Source organism: Desmodus rotundus, chromosome 4 (genome assembly GCF_022682495.2).
Source record: "Desmodus rotundus isolate HL8 chromosome 4, HLdesRot8A.1, whole genome shotgun sequence".
In the NCBI taxonomy this organism is placed as follows: domain Eukaryota; kingdom Metazoa; phylum Chordata; class Mammalia; order Chiroptera; family Phyllostomidae; genus Desmodus; species Desmodus rotundus.
The window spans coordinates 106,364,965-106,384,682 of NC_071390.1; the positions used below are offsets into that span (position 1 = coordinate 106,364,965).

At 39.5% G+C, this 19,718-nt stretch overlaps 1 long non-coding RNA gene and 1 pseudogene across 1 annotated transcript; one reads left to right on the forward strand and one right to left on the reverse strand.

Annotated features, from left to right (window-relative positions):
- Positions 1-2,129: 2,129 nt before the first annotated feature.
- LOC139440858 (uncharacterized) lies at positions 2,130-17,243 on the reverse strand. The gene is made up of 4 exons (XR_011651138.1): positions 17,215-17,243; positions 9,712-9,823; positions 3,678-3,738; positions 2,130-2,971 (listed from the first exon to the last, which is right to left on the reverse strand). It is a non-coding gene; the product is annotated as an uncharacterized lncRNA (long non-coding RNA).
- LOC128780724 (large ribosomal subunit protein uL23-like) lies at positions 12,669-13,129 on the forward strand (annotated as a pseudogene).
- Positions 17,244-19,718: the final 2,475 nt, after the last annotated feature.

A 19,718-nucleotide genomic window follows, 5' to 3' on the forward strand; every position in this document is an offset into this window, starting at 1 on the left:
TTTTCAACAGACACACTGTTGTCTGTTGAAAAATGACCACACCTACTGACCGTACCTAAAGCCTCACCTACTGTTCAGATATCACTTCTTTTTTCCTTTCCTTTCACAAAGTTTTAGCAGAATTAAATCACCTTTTTCACTTATACAGTAAAAATCTTCTTACACCCACATTAACATTTCAAATATTTAACAAAGATGGTGCTCAAAATACCAATCAGAATAGACAAACCAGGCTGAATGGGGATAAAAAAGCATATAGCCATCCCTACTCTGACCTTAACTTGGAAGCTTTAAATATCTGTTTCTTACAGACCTGTTATGGACTAAACTTTTGTGTCCTCCCCAAATTCATATCTTGAAGCCCTAACCCCTAGTGTAATGGTGTTAGGAGGTTGGGCCTTTGGTCATGAGGGTAGAGCCCCCATAATAGGATTAGTGTCCTTATTAGGAGATCACGGAGAGCTACTTGTCACCTTCCTCCATGTGAGGACACAGGAGAAGATGTTTTCTAAGAACCAAGAAAGCAAGTCTTCACCAGACACTGAATTTGCCAGGGTCTTGATCTCAGTCTTGCAGCCTCCAGAATTGTGAGAAATAAATGTCTTTCTTTGTTACCCAATTTATGGCATTTTGGTATAGCATCCTAAACTGACTAAAACAAGCTCCCACTTTTTTTAACCAGGCAGTAGGTAGTATTTTTATTGTATTTTATCATAGCAGCATCATATGATCTCCTCATACCATTGCTTTGCAGATGAGAAAACTGATGGTGCTTTCAGGACTAAAAAAGAATGCAGCAAAGCTGGTCTCAGGTTGTGGCTTTGTTGTGGGTTCTGAGGAGCAGGCTCCCTCTTTAGTAGGAGTGTCTCCCTTCCCCTAACCCCTCCCCCAGAGTTCACTGGTTTCAGACTCTCATAAACACAGCTTTCTAATAATCCATGTCTCTGTACATAGTGTGTTCTCTGCTTCTGCTTCTCTGTTTGTCTGGTGAACTCTCAGTCTGCAATACCCAAGTGATACATCTACGTTTTTCATTCTTAATTCTTACAGACAGTGTTGTGAGGATGTGGAGAGAAGGGACATTTCTGTACTATTGGTGGGAATGCAGACTGGTGCAGCCACTGTGGAAAGCAGTATGAATATACTGCAAAAAATTAAAAATGGATTTGCATTTTGACAAAAGTGATCCACCTTCTGGGAATATACTAAAAAAAAACCCCAAAACTCTAATTCAAAAGAACATATACACCCCTATTGTGTTCGTTGCAGTGTTATTTACAATCACCAAGATATGGAAGCAGCCCAAGTGTCCATCAGTAGATGAGTAGATAAAACAACTATGGAATATTTACACAATGGAATACTACTCAGCCATAAAAAAGAAAATTTTACCCTTTGCAATAGCATAGATGCACCTGGAGAACACTATGTTAAGTAAAATAAGCAAGTCAGAGAAAGACAAATACAATATGATTTCACTTACATGTGAGTCTAATAAACAAACTGAACTAACAAACAAAGTAAAGACAGACTTATATAGAGAGAACAGGATGACAGCTAAGGGGTAGGCATTAGAGGGTGGAGGGACCAAGCAAAGAGGAAAAAGGACTCATGGACACGGGCAACATGACTGTGATTGTGATGGGGAGAGGTAAGTAAGGGAGGTAAATAGTAATGGAAAAAATACAATAAAACAAATAAATAGACTATGGGAGCTCCTACTTTTTATATATTATAATTATATTTGCTTGTATATTATTGTCACAAATGAACTATAAACTCTTTGGAGAAACATTGAATACTTTGTAATACCTAATTTGCCTGAGATATGAAAGAAAGCTACAGAGAGAAAGAAAAGAAAGTTTTTCATAAATATTTGCTCAATGAATGGACTAAGATTCCTCTAGAAAATGTAAATATAATTGAGAGTTTGGTGGTGATTTTCAGTAAAAAAAGGAGTGGCAGGACTGGGTTCGATGATAGAGTCCAGTTGTGCTTTAATGATACTAATTTAGAGGAAAGATGAATCAGAAAATTTACTCGGCATCTTGTGGAGAAAACAACCTGGGCACATTTCTGTTCTCTGATATAAAAGAAATTCAAGTGGAGAAATATGTCAGAAGTTCAGAGCTAGATAAGTTGACACATTAGTACTTTAATGACCAAAAAACAGTAAACATATACATTTTTTCCACCAGGGCAGTTTTATTCAATAATAAATTTGTTCTCTAAATCTTTTCATTAAAGTTCCAACTTGCAATGTGTGCTAGCTCAATGGGAGAGGAATTTCTGTGAGAGAGAGATGGGAGCGCGCTGTGTCCTGACGGTGCCAGCATCCGTGTCCTGGCCGCAACGTAATGTCACAGTTTTGCAGGATGTTGCCACCAGGGACAACTGGCTGAAGGGCAGTCATGCAACTGCATGTGAATTAACAATTATCACAAAATTTTAAAAGTTTAATTAAAAAATTCTCACTTTAATTTCCTAGTCTTTTTTTGAAGTTGTTTCCATTTTAAAACACTCAAAACGCTGAAGAGGTAAATTGCACTGCGGTTGGTCCAACATAAACATGAGGCCGGCCACTTCCTCTGGTACAAAGTCCCTAATTAGCACTCTGATTAACAGTTGATAGATTTGACAGTGATGTCAAGTACAGTGAATACAGACAATAAAAATTAAAAATAGTAAAAAACAGACGCTTCTGAGCATGAGCGATGAGAGCGTCTCGCCATGTTTGATGAGATGCAGGCTGCTGAAGCTACTCTTTCCAGCATTGCTGGTCCAGTACCTGAGGCTGCATGAGCCCTGCATGCATATTGGAAGGGGTTCAGAAGAAGGATGGGAAGGAGGGCTGGCAGTAGATCTTCATTTAAAGGACCAGATGAGACAGGAATGAAGGAAACAGAAGGGGACAAACCCACAAACATAATTTTCTTCAGTAACAACGTTGAGACATCCACAAGGCTGCATGCTGATGGCAGGACCAAACAGGAGAGGAGGAAGCTCTAATGTAAATGTCAACATGATAAGATAGACAAAAACCAAAATAATCTCCATTTACGAGAAATAGAAATCCCCCACTGTGCCACTCTTCCTCAGAGTTATGCAAGTTTAAAGTGAGGTGCAATCCTAAGACACAGTTATTGCTCAAGATGTAGTGTTTTAAAATCTTCATTTTTATCACTCACATTGAAACTTTGATGTTCTTTTGTATAGGGCACTTCTCAAAGGCCACCACACCTTTCCTACCCCCATGAGATCCTAAGTTCATGGGAAGGAGAGAGACAATGTCTGTTTAATTCCCCTGCCTCTCCAGACCTTTTTTCTCCGGTTTCAAGCACTTAGTGTTTCTACCATTTGCAATGGGTAATTTATGAATAGCTCACTAAGGGCAGAGTGCTTTATTCAGTCTCAAGCCTTTTAACCACATTCATGTATATTATTTAAAGTTTTTTCTACCAAACTTTCTCTTTTCTCCAACAATGGACTGCCCCGGAAGCCTAACCCTAGATGAGCATATAGTAGTCCATCATTAATCCACAGAAAGCCAATGATTCTTGCATTCATGTTCACATGTTTTGGAGGCATACTTGGGTCAGGCCAGAGACAAAAAATATATATCTGAAAAAGATACTGAGGAAAGTAGAAGTCACCCTGCTCTATTCACCCCATACTACCTGCTTTTGCTGTCTTTTCTCTTTCTTCATAGCCAGGCATCCCAAATCTTTTCCTTCTTCCCTAAGAAGAGAGAAACAAATGGCCACATAAATCAGAGAGAATTTTTCTCTGGAAAGAAAGAGAGAGAGAGAGAGAGAGAGAGAGAGAGAGAGAGAGAGAGAGAGAGAGAGAGAGAGAGAGAGAGAGAGAGAGGGAGAGGGAGAAAGAAAGAAAGAAAGAAAGAAAGAAAGAAAGAAAGAAAAACATCTTGTTGCCTAAGTTTCAAGAATTTGCATTTTCACCTCATCAACTTTGTTCCCTATTAAAATGTGTTAGCCTGCAATTGATGAAACTACCTTCCACAAAGCAATTAGCAATTTTCTGGCAGGGCAAAATCGTGCTGCGGTGAAGGCGTCCGTGGTCACTGGTCTGGGACTGGTGAAAGCACAGCATTCTTAGCATTGAAAACTGAGCCATCATGCAATTTGCAGGAGTGCAGATGGGGCGATTTTCTGGGTGTGTGCATAATGGGTTTTGGGAAGAACATCTCAGCTCTTTAGATGAACAAGAAAAAAGTCTAAAACATTTTCAACTTCGATCCATCTACATACATTTTAATGCATTAACTGCTCTTGGTCAATGAGCTCATTGGTTTCCTGACCAAGGTGTTCTAAGACCTCTGATGACATTTGCCCTGTCTGTTTCTTCTGCTCCTGATGGCCACATAATCAGTCACATTGAAAGAGAGTCGTCTGAACAAAGTGATATATATGCAAAGCACTTTGCAAGGTTCAAATTCCTTTTTTTTACAGTTTAAAAACACGTGAGGACACCAGCACATTAACACTGAGTAGTAGGTGTGTGTATGCATGCAGTCCAGGCCCTTCGCAAACAGACCTGAAGGAAACTGGTGAAATTTTGCAATAATTTTGGTATCCAGAACGATTGCACAGTGGGTTGAAAAAGTCTGTTATTAACTTTGTCTTTTCAATTTTTCACACATGAGAAGGAGAAGCTGTGAAAAATCTTCCTTTGCCCTCTCCAGACTTAAGGTAAATTCCTGGTTTTGACGATTAAGCATTATAATTACAGGCTTCTCCACATCTGTTCCAGTATTTTGGAGTCAAGATTTATATCAATTTCACTCTTTTCAGGCTGCTGTACAAGAATACTTGAAACATGTCCTGTTTTGCCAATTCGATATTTTTTAAATGAGGCCAAATGAAATTTAATATTAAGTGAAAGAACTCCTAGTATGCATTCTCCAATTGCAAGAAAGTCAGACTGTCTTTCTGGGGAATTATTAAGCTGAGCAAGCTAACGCATCCTGGAGGAAGTCCTGCTTTCCCCCCAACACGTCCCAAATAGCTGGTTATTGTCATGGCTTCTGGTACACCTTTAGCTGCACAAATTCAGTCTCTCCTCGATGGTGACTGAGCAAATGTCACAAAGGGAAAAAGGAGATTCTTTCCCTCGTATCCAATGTAGAGATTGGTTATTGACATTCTATAGGTCAATAGCTTCTCAATGAGTCCATTTGTTTCGCTGCTACGTTTGTTCACAAATGGACACAACATGTACACACACACCAATCCCTCCATTCCATGCCCGGGGTTCCAAGCTGCACAGAGAGCTAACCTTCTCCTGAGACCATGAGGGGTCGAGCGCTTCCTTGTGTCCTCTCACTGCTTATTAGCAGGCTCACCAGATTTGTGCTGGAGGGTGTCTGCTGCTAAGAACCTCACTGATGAAGGGAGTGGGGAAACAAAGGCTCAGTGGTGCCTTCCTCCCCAACCACCCTATGCAGGACCCTGAGCTTTTACTTGCAATAACGAAACACACCCCTTTGCTGTTCTAAATATGTCCATCTTGTCCCCAAGTCCCAAGGAAATCCTTCCTACTTTGACTCAAATCTACCTAATTTCCTGCCCCTGGGATAATCAACAACAACAATGTCTATTGTGTTGTCTCCATGCTTAGAAGAAGACACCCACAAATGCTTGCTTACCTCTTTCTGCCTCTCAGCTTTAAGAGTGACCATGGTTTCCCACAGCCACACCATCAACCCTGCTGGGAGCCCAGTGTCTGAAGGGAGGCTGCATTGTCATACCAATTCCCAATCCAGTAGGGACTAAGCCAGTGCCACCAGCATCACTGTCCTACAGCTTCTGCCTTGGGGGGGGGGGGGGTCTTCAAGTAGGCTTCCATATGTTAAAAAGGCTTCCCCCTCAATTTTGAACAATTTGAGAAATAAGAAAGTTAGTAGAGATCAAGAAGTCACTTGTACTATTAACACAGGCCAAGTTCGGGTTAGCAGCTTAATGTGAGAGCCACGGGACCCATTTGAACTCCAGGTTAGCATATAAGCAGATGTTTCCATTCTGTCACAGCAGTGGTAAACCAAGGCCAGATCGGGTGGGCAGTTATTCTGCTGATCTGCCTAAGGTAACTCATGCAGATTAGTTATCTGGAAGTTTCTCAGGGCCGAGCATTCTAGAAGCCTCAATACGTATCTAGCGGTCGGTGCTGGCTGTCCACTGAGTGCCTTGATGCCCGCCGTGGTCACCGCACATTCATTCAGGCAATAGTTTCATGGAGGCAAGAAAGTGAGAGCAGAGTTCAGAGTCTGACTTTTAAATTCCCAATCCAATATTTCTGCCCCATCCCATGTGCCAAAGCAAGTGTAAGCCCAGTTTATACTCAAGAATGTGAAGAAACAGGCTCCATCTTCTGAGGGAAAAAGCAGTAACAAGCGAGCAATAGGCCAGCACGTGGGCACATGGGCCTGTGGGCCTGTGAACACACTGTGCGATGCACCACAGACTGTCTTCTACCGACTCAAGTCGGGCGGAGATGTCACAGCAAGCAGGCTGCCACCACCCACAAAAGACAGGAGAAAGCACATGGAGTCCAAGACAGTTCCTGGGAGAATTATTTTATGACTGCGTTCGTTGTTTAAGGAGTTGGTGAAAGGCCATAACTACTGGCCAGGACACCAGAATTTACAGAGTCCTTGAAAACAGTGATTTGTGTCATCTCACTGAATAAAGAAGCCTAAACAATCTAATAATTTATCCATTTAGATAAACAATCTAAATGGTCGGGTGAAAGCAAACTGACACTGAGTCACATTGGAAAAGGATATTATAAAGACTCACCATGATCTGATAATGAGTTATAACATTGACTTACTACTTTCATATAGCCTAATGTGTGTGTGTGTTTAACTAATTTGCTATGCTTACTCTGCCACTTTATCAAGGGTATGCTGGTGGTGAATAAATTTATAATTTATTCTGAGTTTCATAAGATCAAAAATAAGATTCTAACAAAACTCAAGGAAGAATGGACATCACTCAGAGAAACATCATAAAGTATATGTTTTCTTGTAAAATATTGGGTTGTCTCTGCTCATAGAGGGGCAAAAAGTGTTTTCAGCTGAATGAAGAGGACTAATTTTAGTTTGGGTGCTAACAATTGTTTTTAACTCTTAAATTTAGAAAGAAGGATTCAGTTGAATTTTTGTCAGTTGGGTATTAGGAGTTTTCTAAAGATGGAAACGGAGCAAGGACCCATCCCCCATGGCAGCCAGAGCCAGGGTGCCGCTTCTTCCACACAGGGCGTGTCCTTGAAGCCTAAGTGAGCCGGCCACACACTTCTTTCTGGTTCTTTGAATCTGAGGGATTGTAAAGGTGAAGGACATTTAAAAATTCCTTGCCATGTCTTCTGTGGAGTTGAGATCCATGGTGGCAAGGGGACAAAGGTAACACACTAAGACAGCCTCAGCACCAACATAATAGATCCCAAGTGACCTTGCTGATAAAATCCTTTTCTGCCTAAAGAATTAAGAGTTGGTGTTGATTGTTTATGCCAAACATAGGGCACAGAGATGTAAACAATCAATTCTACTTGAGCTTCAGAGATGAGGAGGTATCAAGGAAGGTTCATATAAAGTGGGAAGAACTAAGGAATTGGTTAATGCATATAATCAGTGTATGTTATCTATTTGAATGTCATTATATAGTTTTGAAATCAGTAATAAAGTTCAAAGTCTTTTTGTATTAAATATCCAGATCCTAGTATCAACTCGTGCTGTATTTGTCTTTATCACTCTAGAGTTGTGTGAGTGGGAAAAATGGAAGAAAATCTGTAAAAATAAATCCTGGTTGTAATATTCATCATTAAGAAGGAAAATTATATTTTCTAAGGAAAAATATATGGCTCATATTTTGATGTTATAATTTATTAATCTTAAATTGAGTTACTATTTTGAAATAAAACATTTTAAATATTATTTTCAATAATAGTGCTAAGAATACAGGAAATCATCTATACTTTCTGCCAACATAAAAATGAGAGCCTATATTTGAAAATCTTTTTAAAAGTATAACTTTTTTCCAAAAGTTATCAAATAGTGTCTTAAAATCCTCTACTAGTTCTCAGAAAAGAACCTTGTTAGAAAAAGCCTATTTAGGTCTTACAACATCTATTTGAAATTATCCATTCTTGCAAAACATACTTTTGCTGCAGTTCATTAATTTTTAGAATCTATAGGTTTGTAGAACTTGATTTCTTTAATCATGCATGTAAAATTAATTATTAAAAATTTTTATTTTGCTGATTTCAGCAAGTGTGTGAAACTACACAAGATAGCCTTCAGCAAAATATGTAGCATCTAGCAGGAAAAGGAAAAATGATTCTTGTTTTTTCCTAAAATGAATTTTCTGTTTCAATAACTTATATTGAAACCATTAGGGCAAACATATCACTTTATTTTCTTTTGTTCATATTTTCAGCAGAAAGTTGGAAATAACAGTACTTGCACTCTTTCTAAGTTTCCTTATCACATAAGCCTATTTTACGGGTAAAGGCATATTAATGGAAGGGAATCTGCATTTACTTCAGACTCCCTTCCATTAATATGGATGCAAGTAAATCACTTGAATCAGTTGATGCTTTCATCATTAAACACATAATTTTTAAAATTCGTATGTGGAAATGATCTCAGGAAGCATTATAACTCAGAGAAATGAAATTTTACATGGAGTCAGGTATAGTACTAACTTCCTCACCATCAAGGCTAATTACATAAAATTTTAGTGTGATTTGAGAATTTTGGTTCCATTTAGCCCTATTTAAAAAAAGTGGCATCCCTGGCTGATGTGGCTTAGTGGATTGAGCGCTGGCCTGTGAACCAAAAAAGCGGCAATGGTTACTTCAGAAGGCAAATGCCATAAAGAGGGAATGTGGGTGGCAATGCAGTACCAGAGGTTTTGTATTAAAAACTTGTATGACAGTGTAAACTCAGCAGTGTGCAGAGGATCATCTGAAGTATATGAGGAGCAGGTCAAGACAAGATTTAATTCTGTATCTCTACCAATAAATGTGAAAGCTAAAGCTCACACAACCGACACCGGTGCCTCCCACAGACACATGATGGGTAGACACAAACAGCCCTCAGTTCTCCTGACCAAAGGCTAGGAATGCTATTAATTTTCTCCTTCCTATGTGAGTAAGACATCTGTAAATAAAAGTGTTTGTTAGTTTGTTTCTGTGAATATATAGCTCTGTGTATCCTTATCCTCCCCTTTTTGTCTTAAGACTTTCATAAATTTTTTTTCATTTATTTTTAGACAGAGGGGAAAGGAAGGAGAAAGAGAGGGAGAGAAACATCATGTGTGGTTGCCTCTCACGGGCCCCTGCTGGGGACCTGGCCTGAAACCCAGGCATGTGCCCTGACTGGGAATCGAACTGGCAACCCTTTAGTTTATAGGCTGGCACTCAATCCACTGAGCCACACCAGCCAGGGCTCAAAAAAACTACTTAGAGAACATTCTTAAGTTTTGGTTTCCCTTTTTCACTTCAAAAATGAGAACATCAATCAGAGCTGGAAAGTATAAATTCAAGAAAGATAAGAAAAGACTCCATGGGCCCCCTTTATTGACTTTTGCTATCTCAGTACAGCCGTCTCTGATCTCCTACCTTCACCTCGGCCCCCAGCACAGGGCAAGGTGTGGCTCCCATAGCCACTCTCCACTGATTGTGTCTGCTCACCTGCAGGAGTGAACGTCTGACCAGATCAGGACCTGATTTTCTGGATGGGGAAGAATAGAATTCTTACACATTTTCTCTTAGTCCTTCCAGTGGGAGTCAAGAAGTATAATTTCTAGGTAAAAAGAAGAAATACTTCAGAACTGATTTGCAGTTGGATTGAGGGAATCTTTGTTAGAATCTCATTGATTGTGAGTCTAATTGAAGGAAGGATTAAGTAGCAGGGCTTGGCCACTGAGCACTGGCCCTCCTAAATTAATTGTGAAGGTAAAAGTCTGAGTCTTACACTTAGCCACGTAGCTTAAACAAACACTTCTTGAAATAACACAACCTATATTTATGAACCAACTGAACTCTAAAATAACTGACTTGCTTAACCAGCTGTCCTTTGAGCCTGTGTATTTATCAGAAAATTAAATTCTTTCTTAAGTTTTTAAATTATATGTGGAAATTCTCCATCTAGTTTTGTTAAGTCCCTGTCGAATGACTCAAATAGTTGAATGTTCTTTCTGTTATGTTTGCTTTCTTTCAGTTTTCAGACATTTGCTTTGTGTCTAGGATGGAAAGCACTTTAAAAATTAAATTTCAGACATGGTGTAAAAAAAATTGGAGCTAGTATGACACACTGAATTACGTCTTCTTTCTCCTGATAGGATTTTCTTTTGCTCTGGCAAGCAGCTAAGGTAGGTCAGATCACCTTAATGAAGTCTGGGATTGAATTGATCCAAACGGGAGCTTTAATCTCAATGAGGCTGGTGTGTTTCTTGTTGGAGTGAATGCTGGTACAGTCCTGGGGTGTTGGCCAAACCCCTCCTGTTTCCTTAACAGCAATTATTGCTTCTTGGTCCCAGAAGGCTGCCTGAACTCTGCTTACCCTTTCAATCACAGATGCTTGGTCACTGAGCTTCCTTCCTGATAAGATTTTCAGCTGCTTCTTTTTTCAAATTAGGAAACCATCAGGACAAAAATGCCCCAGCAAACATCATCCTTTTTTGTGAGAGCTTGACCAATTCATTACATCCCCACTGTTCAGTGGTTCCAATGCCTTCTCTTATAGGCTGAATTGTGGCTCCAAAATCCAAATGTTAAAGCCCTAACCACCAAGGTAACTATATCTGGAGATAAGGTATTTAGGAGGTAATTAAAGTTAAATGAAGTCATAAGGGTTGGAGCTTAACCTATTAAGACTGTGGCCCTTTGAGAAGAGGACGAGAGAGCTCTCTCTCCACAATGTGAGGACACAGCAAGCAGGCGGCCGTCTACAGGAAGAAGAGGACCCTCCCTGAAACCGGCCATGTTGGCACCTTGATCTCAGACTTCCAGCCTCCAGAACGGTGAGAAACGGATTTCTGCTGTTTGTTATGTTGTTGTTTCTTAGGGCAGCTGACTAATAAACCATCTAATAGGTGACAAGCACTTGTTTCTATTCCCAGTTTCCTTCTTGTTGGTGGGAAGGCTGACCTGTTAGAGGCTTGTCTGCCATAAGAAATGGATTCTGTGGCTGCAAGTGACACCATGACGACAGCACTCACCCTGAGTCCCCGTGAAGGCAGAGTTGAGGATCTCATGGAAGGTGCATAACCAGACTTGAGAAGCAAGGAAAGCGTAATCACGAAGTCATAAAATACGGAATATTTAAATGAGTTAAACAAAAAATGTGTCTAATATTTGGCATATTTTTCACCAGAAAATAGAATTGATGGTGCCCTTTTTCAACTGTGGCATTAAAAGAACTGAGAAGGGTCTGAGATTTCCCCTTACTTGTCACACAAATTTTCCTGCTGCAGTTTCATGAATGCTGGCAGAAGGCAGGAGACTCTTGGGTCACAAATAACAGACTGCCATATTTTGCCGTATATAATACATACTTTTTTGCCCAAATTTTTGAGGGAAAAATAAAGATGCATGTTATACATGGGTAGTACTGATTCTATATCTATATAAACATTTTTAATTATTTTTATTTATGCTTATGGAATTAAAAGTGTAACTCTAGAAAACAATAAAGATATCCATATGTTCAAAAATAAATGCTAACATTCCTTTATAGTACTAAACACAAGTATCTAAATATAAATAAGTAAAATATTGAATTAAAAAACTAAAATGAAAGATTTTTTTCCTGAAAGTTTGGGCCAAAAGCATAGGTACACATTATATACATATTCATTATTCATAGTAAAAACAGGTAACAGGGTATCAGCATTAATTTTAATGCCATTTTCCTGAGCCCCAATTCCCACGAGAGGACATGAGAAGAACCAGGTGACACTCATGCACACAGGTGCACACAGGTGCATTACGGTGGAGAAACCCTAAGCTTAGGGGCCTCCAATCTTTTAAAATGAGCTGCAAGCATGTCTGCCCTTTGCTCCAGATGGAGATTTTTATTTTTCCAAGAAGTGAACAAGCTTCCCTTTGCTCCAAAGGGTAACACTGTCACTGTCTTTCCAGGCTGTTTACTATACAACCATCCTGGGATAGCCCAGGTCAAAGGGAAGTCAGTGCCTTGTCTTGCAAGACATGCAGAAATGTGAGTCCCATGGAGAACTGCCTCCCAGTGTGGAGAAGAGAAATCCTCCATGCCAAGCACCCTACCCATTACGTATCACTGCACTGTGCTCACCACTGAGTGTCCAGGGTATAGTGGTGAGCAAGATCCATGTAGTCCAATGTCAGGAGACTTGGAGACCACAGAAAATAATGGAAGTTAATTGAATTGTGCCCATTATTACTCATTTAATATGTTTATGCTCTTTGGTTTTGTGTCATATTTTGCTGGTTATGGAAATTAATAAAAAAAACTACTTCTAAAGGAGTTCATGAGTTTGCTAACATCTTCACCTTGTTTGTCTAATAACATGTGAAATTCCTCAAAAGAGAATTCTGCCACTTGTATTCTAGGACCATAATCTTTAGGATTTCTTTTTTGCCAACCTCTGTTTTAAATAATCATGAAGATGGTGCCCAAAGTGAAGAAGGAAGCCCCCGCTCCTCCCAAAGCCAAAGCAAAGGCTTTGAAGGCAAAGAGAGCAGTGCTAAAAGGCATCCACAGCCACATACACACACAAATCTGCACATCACCTACCTTCTAGAGGCCTGACACTATGGTCTGAAGGCAGCCTAAATATCCTCAGAAAAGCACCCCCTGGAGAAATAAGCTTGACCACTCCACCATCAGCAAGCTCCTCCAACTACCAAGTCAGCCATGAAGAAGACAGAAGACAACACTCCCCTTGTGTTCACTGTGGATGTCAAGGCCAACTAGCACCACATCAGATAAGCTGTGAAGAAGCTCTATGGCATTGATGTGGCCAAGGTCAACACCCTGATGAGGCCTGATGGAGAGAGGAAGGCATATGTTTGACTGGCTCCACGATATGATGCTTTGGATGTTGCCAACAAAATTGAGGTCATCTAAACTGAGTCCAGCTGACTAATTCTAAATATAAAAATTTTATACTAAAAAAATAAAACTAAAAAGTAAATAATCACAGCCTATATCTTCTTTTGTTTTGTCTATGAGTGATGTTAGGAGTTTAAATAGGTTCCACTTGCTTGAGAACCAACTTCTGAAGGCTGAAGCTCCATGATCACCCAGAAACCAGCTGAGCTCTGGAAGTTCAGCCACACTTGTGGGACCCCTGCTGCACTAGGTAATCACACTTCCTCTCTGTGCCTCAGTTTCTCAGCCTGCAAAATTGGTACCAAAGTGGTACCCACCTCCTAGGATGCTCCTGAAAATATTACAGAATAATGTTCAAAAAATATGTTTCACACACAATTAGAGCTTAAAAGTGTTATTTTTTAAATTCACTTTACACACCCACACACATACACATCACTTACTGAAATGGAAATAACCTCATAAACATATGATTATGACATTTAACAAATTTACACTCTGATGAGTTTCAGGAAGAAGGCTGTCCTGGTTTCATTGTCAACATATCATGCAGGAATCAGATGAGTTTCAGGAGGAGAAAAATGAGCATGTGAGGAAGAAACTATGTTTGTGTCCTAGGTATTCCACCAAGTCTTTGAGAAAACAAACTCAAAGGAGCGGTGGGGAGAATACAGCGAAGATAGGCCAGAAAAATACTACTGCCTGCTATTATTTTATAGTAGGTTCTAAATCACATAATAATTTTAAAGTAGAAAATTCTATAGGAATTCTCATTTTGTTATAGTAACCTGGCATTTTCCACCTCATGAACAGACAGTCGAATATTAATCTTCACAGTAAATGATATGGCAAGTGACATGGAAAACAGTGGGAACACAGGAAAAATTCTGCATGTTGATACTTGTTAAAGTATAGCTTTTTTCGTCAATGAAATATGCACTGAAGATTTAAATTCTAAGATCATAAGAGAAAAAGAGACAAAGAATGTTTAAAAAAGCTCTTTCAGTAATGTTTGAAATGTACCTCGTTTTTGGATTCATTGATTTTTATTTTTTAAAACAAGCCTTTTTTATTTCCAAATATGACATGCACATTATTCAGCCACACTAAAGAACAGTACAATTTGTTGCCGACTAGATCATCAATTCCGTTTTAATCTTCCCGGGGTACTGAAGTAAAGCCTGCTGAGCTGTAGATTTCCTTTGCTGTGGCAGGAGAAATTTACTAAGCAATATTGCTCCTTTTCCCGGAGGTTTGCAGACCTGCCTTCCCTCTGGAGCACAGCTCTTCTGCAGTTGGGGACCCAGCCAGGTGTCTGCGGCACATCACAGTATGTGCTCCATTGATTAACCATGAAAACAGTAATGGAACTGGCATTGATCCCTGAAATGGCTCCTCTGAAATCCTTTAGGATGGCCAGAGGGTCACTACTCATGTTCCGTTGTGAGGATAAGCTTCAAGCTATCTGACTGCTTGCTAACCGCCACCTGCAATAAACTGCTTACCTTTCCATTACCAGCTTAACAATTGCCTGCCAGAGTGGAGTGTATGAAAAATAGATAAGGAAGCTCCCAAAGTTCACAACTGCAGAGTCATGTGCATGACAGAGTTTGAGAATTTTCAGTCAGAAAAATAATTCTCCTGCGCACTGGGAAGTACAAAGTGACTCAGTCCATCGTTTTAAATTTCCAGAATTTAACAATAAAAAAAAAACTAGCTACATTTGTACACCACTTCTAACTTTTCAAAGCCTTTTCATATTTCCTTTTCTGGCTTGTTTCTCAGGGTTTTCTATCTGGACAATTTCCAAAGATGAAGAAAACCATGGTGAAACCATGACCAAGAAATATCAAATGGCTATGTGAGAATTAATAAAGATTGGACTCTAAGTCAGATCTTCCATCCACCACCATTCATCCACCTGTGCACCCATCTGCCCTCCCATCAGTTCATCCATCTGCCAACCCATCTTCTCACCTATCTATTCATCTACCTACACACCTACACACTCATTCACCTACCCACCTACCCATCCATCTACCCACCCACCCATCCATCTACCCACCCATCCAACCCATCCACCCATCCACCCGCACATCCTCCCACCCCTCCTCTCACTTATCCAACCATCCACCGACCAATTCATCTGCCCACCCATCCAATTTCATCCATGCACCCACCCAACTTCTCACCCATCCACCCACCCCTTACCCAGTGACCTACCCATTTTCTCACCCATCTGTCCACCCATTCTCTCCCCATTCACTCATCTACTCACCTATCCATCCATCTTCCCACCTACCCACCCACCCACCTAACATCCACCCATCTAACCCAACATGGGTCTTCTCTGACAAGTTACTTGAGTTACTGACAAGTACAACAATGCATGTAATTTTTATTTTTGTGTTATTTCAACCAAATTCAGGACAATTTAACAATAGCAACAAAATCTATGCATGATCTAAGGAAAGTCAGAAAAAGTGCCTCATCTATATAAAGAATGGCTATGTATCACCGTGTCTCTACAGCCAAGCTAAAGTGTTTTGTGTGAGCATTGACAGCAGTTAAGTTAATTTCTATTGAAAGTGAAGCATCTTTAGAGTGACTTACGTTAGAAGTATTACTATTGCTGTGGATAAGTGGGGAGGAAGTGATTTACCGGGCCCTTGGTGAATGGTTCTACTCAAATGTGTACTTTTTTTTATTGTTGTAAGAACATCTAAGCTGATGTTTACCCTCTTAACAGATTTTTAAGTATGCAATACAGTATTGTTAACTCTAGGTACAATGTTGTCCAGAAGATTCTTAGAACGTATTCATCTTGCTTAACTGAAACTTTACACCCATTGAACAACTTCCCATTTCTCCCATCCCCCATGCCCCTGAAAACCACCATTCTACTCTATGCTTCTATTAATTTGACTATTTCAGATATTTCATTTAAGTGGAATCATGCAGTTATTTTTCCTTCTGTCACTTGCTTATTTCACTCAGCATAATATTCTCTGGGTTCATCCATTTCATTGCATGTGGCAGGATTTCCTTCTTTTTTAAGTATGAATAATATTCCATTGAGCGTGTGTCTGTATATATGTATATCTCCCACATTCCCTTTATTCATGTATCCACCAATAGGCACAGGTTGTTTGTATGTCTTGCCTATTGTGAATAATGCTGCAGTGAACACAGGAGTGCAAATACCTCTTCAAGATTCCAATTGCAATTCTTTTGCATTTATACCAAGAAGTTGAATTGCAGGGTCAGATGATAGATTTTTTTAAACACCTTTACACTATTTTCCACAGCAGCTTCACTATTTACATTCCTATCAACAGTGAACAAAGCCCCATTTTCTCCACATTTTTAGCAACACTAATCTTTTTTAAAAAATATAAATATTCTTACAGATGTGAGGGCATATCTCATTATAGTTTTCATTTCCATTTCTCTGATGACTAGTGACACTGAGCATCATTTAATAAATCTGTTGGCCATTTGTGTGTCTTTTTTTGAGAAATGTCTATTCAAATATTGGCATAAAGACAGACATATAGACCAATGGAACAGAATAGAAAGCCCATAAACAAACCCACACATATATAGTCAATTGATCTTTGATAAGGGAGCCAAGAATATACAATGGGAAAAGAGCAGTCTCTACAACACATGGCTTTGGGAAAACTGGATATCCACATGGAAAAGAATAAAACTGGACCCTTAACTGAGACCATGCATATAAATCAACTCAAAATTAATTAAAGACTAAAACATAAGACCTAAGACTATAAAAGTCCTAGAAGAAAACATGTGAAAAGCTTTTCACATTGTTCTGGGCAATGATTTCTTTGATGACAACCAAAACCAGGAAATAAAAGCATAGATATTTTAATTAAAATAATACTAAGATGCTTTAACCGCAGAGTGAGAAAGCAGACTGGGGACCCAATATGAAGCAGGAAGACCATCAGGAAGCCAATGTAGTTAGCTGAGAAAGACACAGTGGAAACTTGCATTAGACCAGCAACAGAAAGACAGAAAAGAACTTAACACACTGAGCTTTTCTTGGAGGCAGAATCCAACAAAACCCAAAAACTCACTGGAGCTGGCTGTCCTGGCCAACTCTGTGACTGACATAACAGGATAGACATCTCCAGGTCTGTCACTTCACTGCCATGAGCCCTGGGGTTATCACCTGTAAAAGAAAAACCAAAGATTGCATCTACCCTTCCAAGCACTGCAAGGATTAAAAAATGACATGTGTACATATCTTAGTTTTGTGGCTGAGGTATAACATCAACTTATTAACTAGTCATTCATTTCTCCATTCATTGAGTGCCAAAGATTAAAATGTCTTGCATTTTCATATTCCTTTAGGTTTTGAGGTTTGTTCCAGACCCTGACACCAGAGGATGCTCATGAGCTGGTGATACCAGGCATGGAAGTTTGGGAGAGTGGGAGAGAGAAGCATCACCATGAGTGGAAGAGGAGCACTTTAAGGAAGCTTCCTGGAAAGGAGAGAACAGATTGCAATGCCTGCAATTTAGATGTGGCATTGGGCCACAGTGGGCTATCGTGTGTGGGACAGGAGATAAAGCTTCACTTGAACCTGGGTCAGGACTTCAGGCATGCAGTATGAGCAGGGGAAACCCAGAGAACCCTTGAAGTGGAGCTTTAGAGCTATTTTCTCATAACCCTCCTTAGTGTTTGCTTGGAGCCAGAGACAAGCCTCCTGGTGAGCTCAGCCCCATAGAGCTCATTCTGGTAGATTCACATCTATTTTCCACACTGAAAGGCCCTGACGCTCACTTCTGTGTAGATGCAAATAAAATTCTATTAAGTTCTATTTCTCCTTATCAAAGTTTGGATGTTTCAGCTTTCCTGGCTAGATTAGTATGGCTACTGAAAAATTTGTTTTGTGTAGGATTCTTCACAGGGACAGGACAAACCCTGGGTCTCCACCATGACCCCCTGCTATGGTCCTGGAACCCCCCTTTGTCATCTGGCACCTAGAGAACCCCAGGGTGCCATCCTGACCACCTGCTCTTCCACAAACAGTTTTTTCACAGTATGATATTGACCCTGCCATTTGTCAAATAAAAAGAACAAAACACTAGAATTGGGGACGTGTGTTTACATGAGTCAGAGTTCTACAGATGATCAATTATACTTTTAAAAAGACAATGAGATTATTCCAATACATTATTAACATGACCTTTTTCCAGGAAAAAAATCACATCATGGGGACTAAAATTTTAATGTCAAAAACAGAAAGATCATTATCTGGGGGAAAAATAATATCTAGTAACTTTGTGTTCAAGCAATAGGTGTTAAACACATTAACGTGTTAAAAAGTGTGGAACCATGGCTTGAGTGACCACCAATAGTCAATCTAACAATCACATTTATAATTGAGAAGCAGTAGTAGAGGAAGCTTTGTATTTTATGGTTAAGGATTATTGATTTATAGAAAAATGAAAATTCAGTGAATCTGCCCTCAATCTAGCAAGTACAGGAACTCACTAAAAGCTGACATTTTTCTGTGTATCTCAGTATCTCAGCCACTAAACTAGAACTTCACTCAGGTGAACACAATTAAACCCCTGCTTTCAATTTGTAAGGAGACAGTTCTGCCTGAATTTTTAAAATGTATTTAAAATTTTACAAATTAATATTGAACACAAATATTGACTATTAAGTGATCACTTCATATTGCCTTTCGAAGGTGTTTGATACAATGTTCATGGAAGGGAAGGTCGGAGGGGAACATCTGTGTATTGATGGATACATGACCATGTATTCAACCCCTGAGTGACGACCTGCCAATTCACATTAGACTTGAAACCACGCAGGTGGCATTTTCTTTACTTATGAAAATATAAGATGCATTTTGATTCTCTAACTTCAATCAATAATAATTACACAATTTGTTTTGCGCAGAAATGATGATGCCTGAAATCATGCTTGGAATGAAATGATGAAAATTTGAGTTTGTCATTTCCTGCCAATAAATGGATATTTCATATTCCAATCCGCATCATGTCTTCAAATGTCAGTAAGATATGTATTCATCAGTAAAGGAGCAGTATGGAAATATATGTGCTTTGTACAGTATGGGAACACACACACACATTAGTGTGGGAATATGTGTTATATATGTATGTACATGTACACATATGTATACATACACATGTATATGTGTTAGACATATTGGCATATATGTTGTGCTATATATACTGGTATGTGTATCATACATACACATGTGCCAGTATGGGGATATATGTTGTGATTATGCGCACATATACACTATATGAGAACATATGTCATTGTCCATACACACGTACTCACACGCACAGGTACTGGTAAGGGAGTATATACTTATATGAGACGTGTATTAACCATTTCCCTAATCAAGTTTCCTCCTGGATCCTAAACAAACCAGAAAGTGCTGCTTGTGCCAAGCTTATAGGACACTTCATGTTTGCCAGTCCCCACACTCCCTTTAAGACAAAGGATTTAAGAGACTGCCCTTCCGTGATGCTCTTCCGGTGGAGCTTAAATGTAAATCTACAGCCTCTCAATAGACCTTCCACCTTAATGCAGA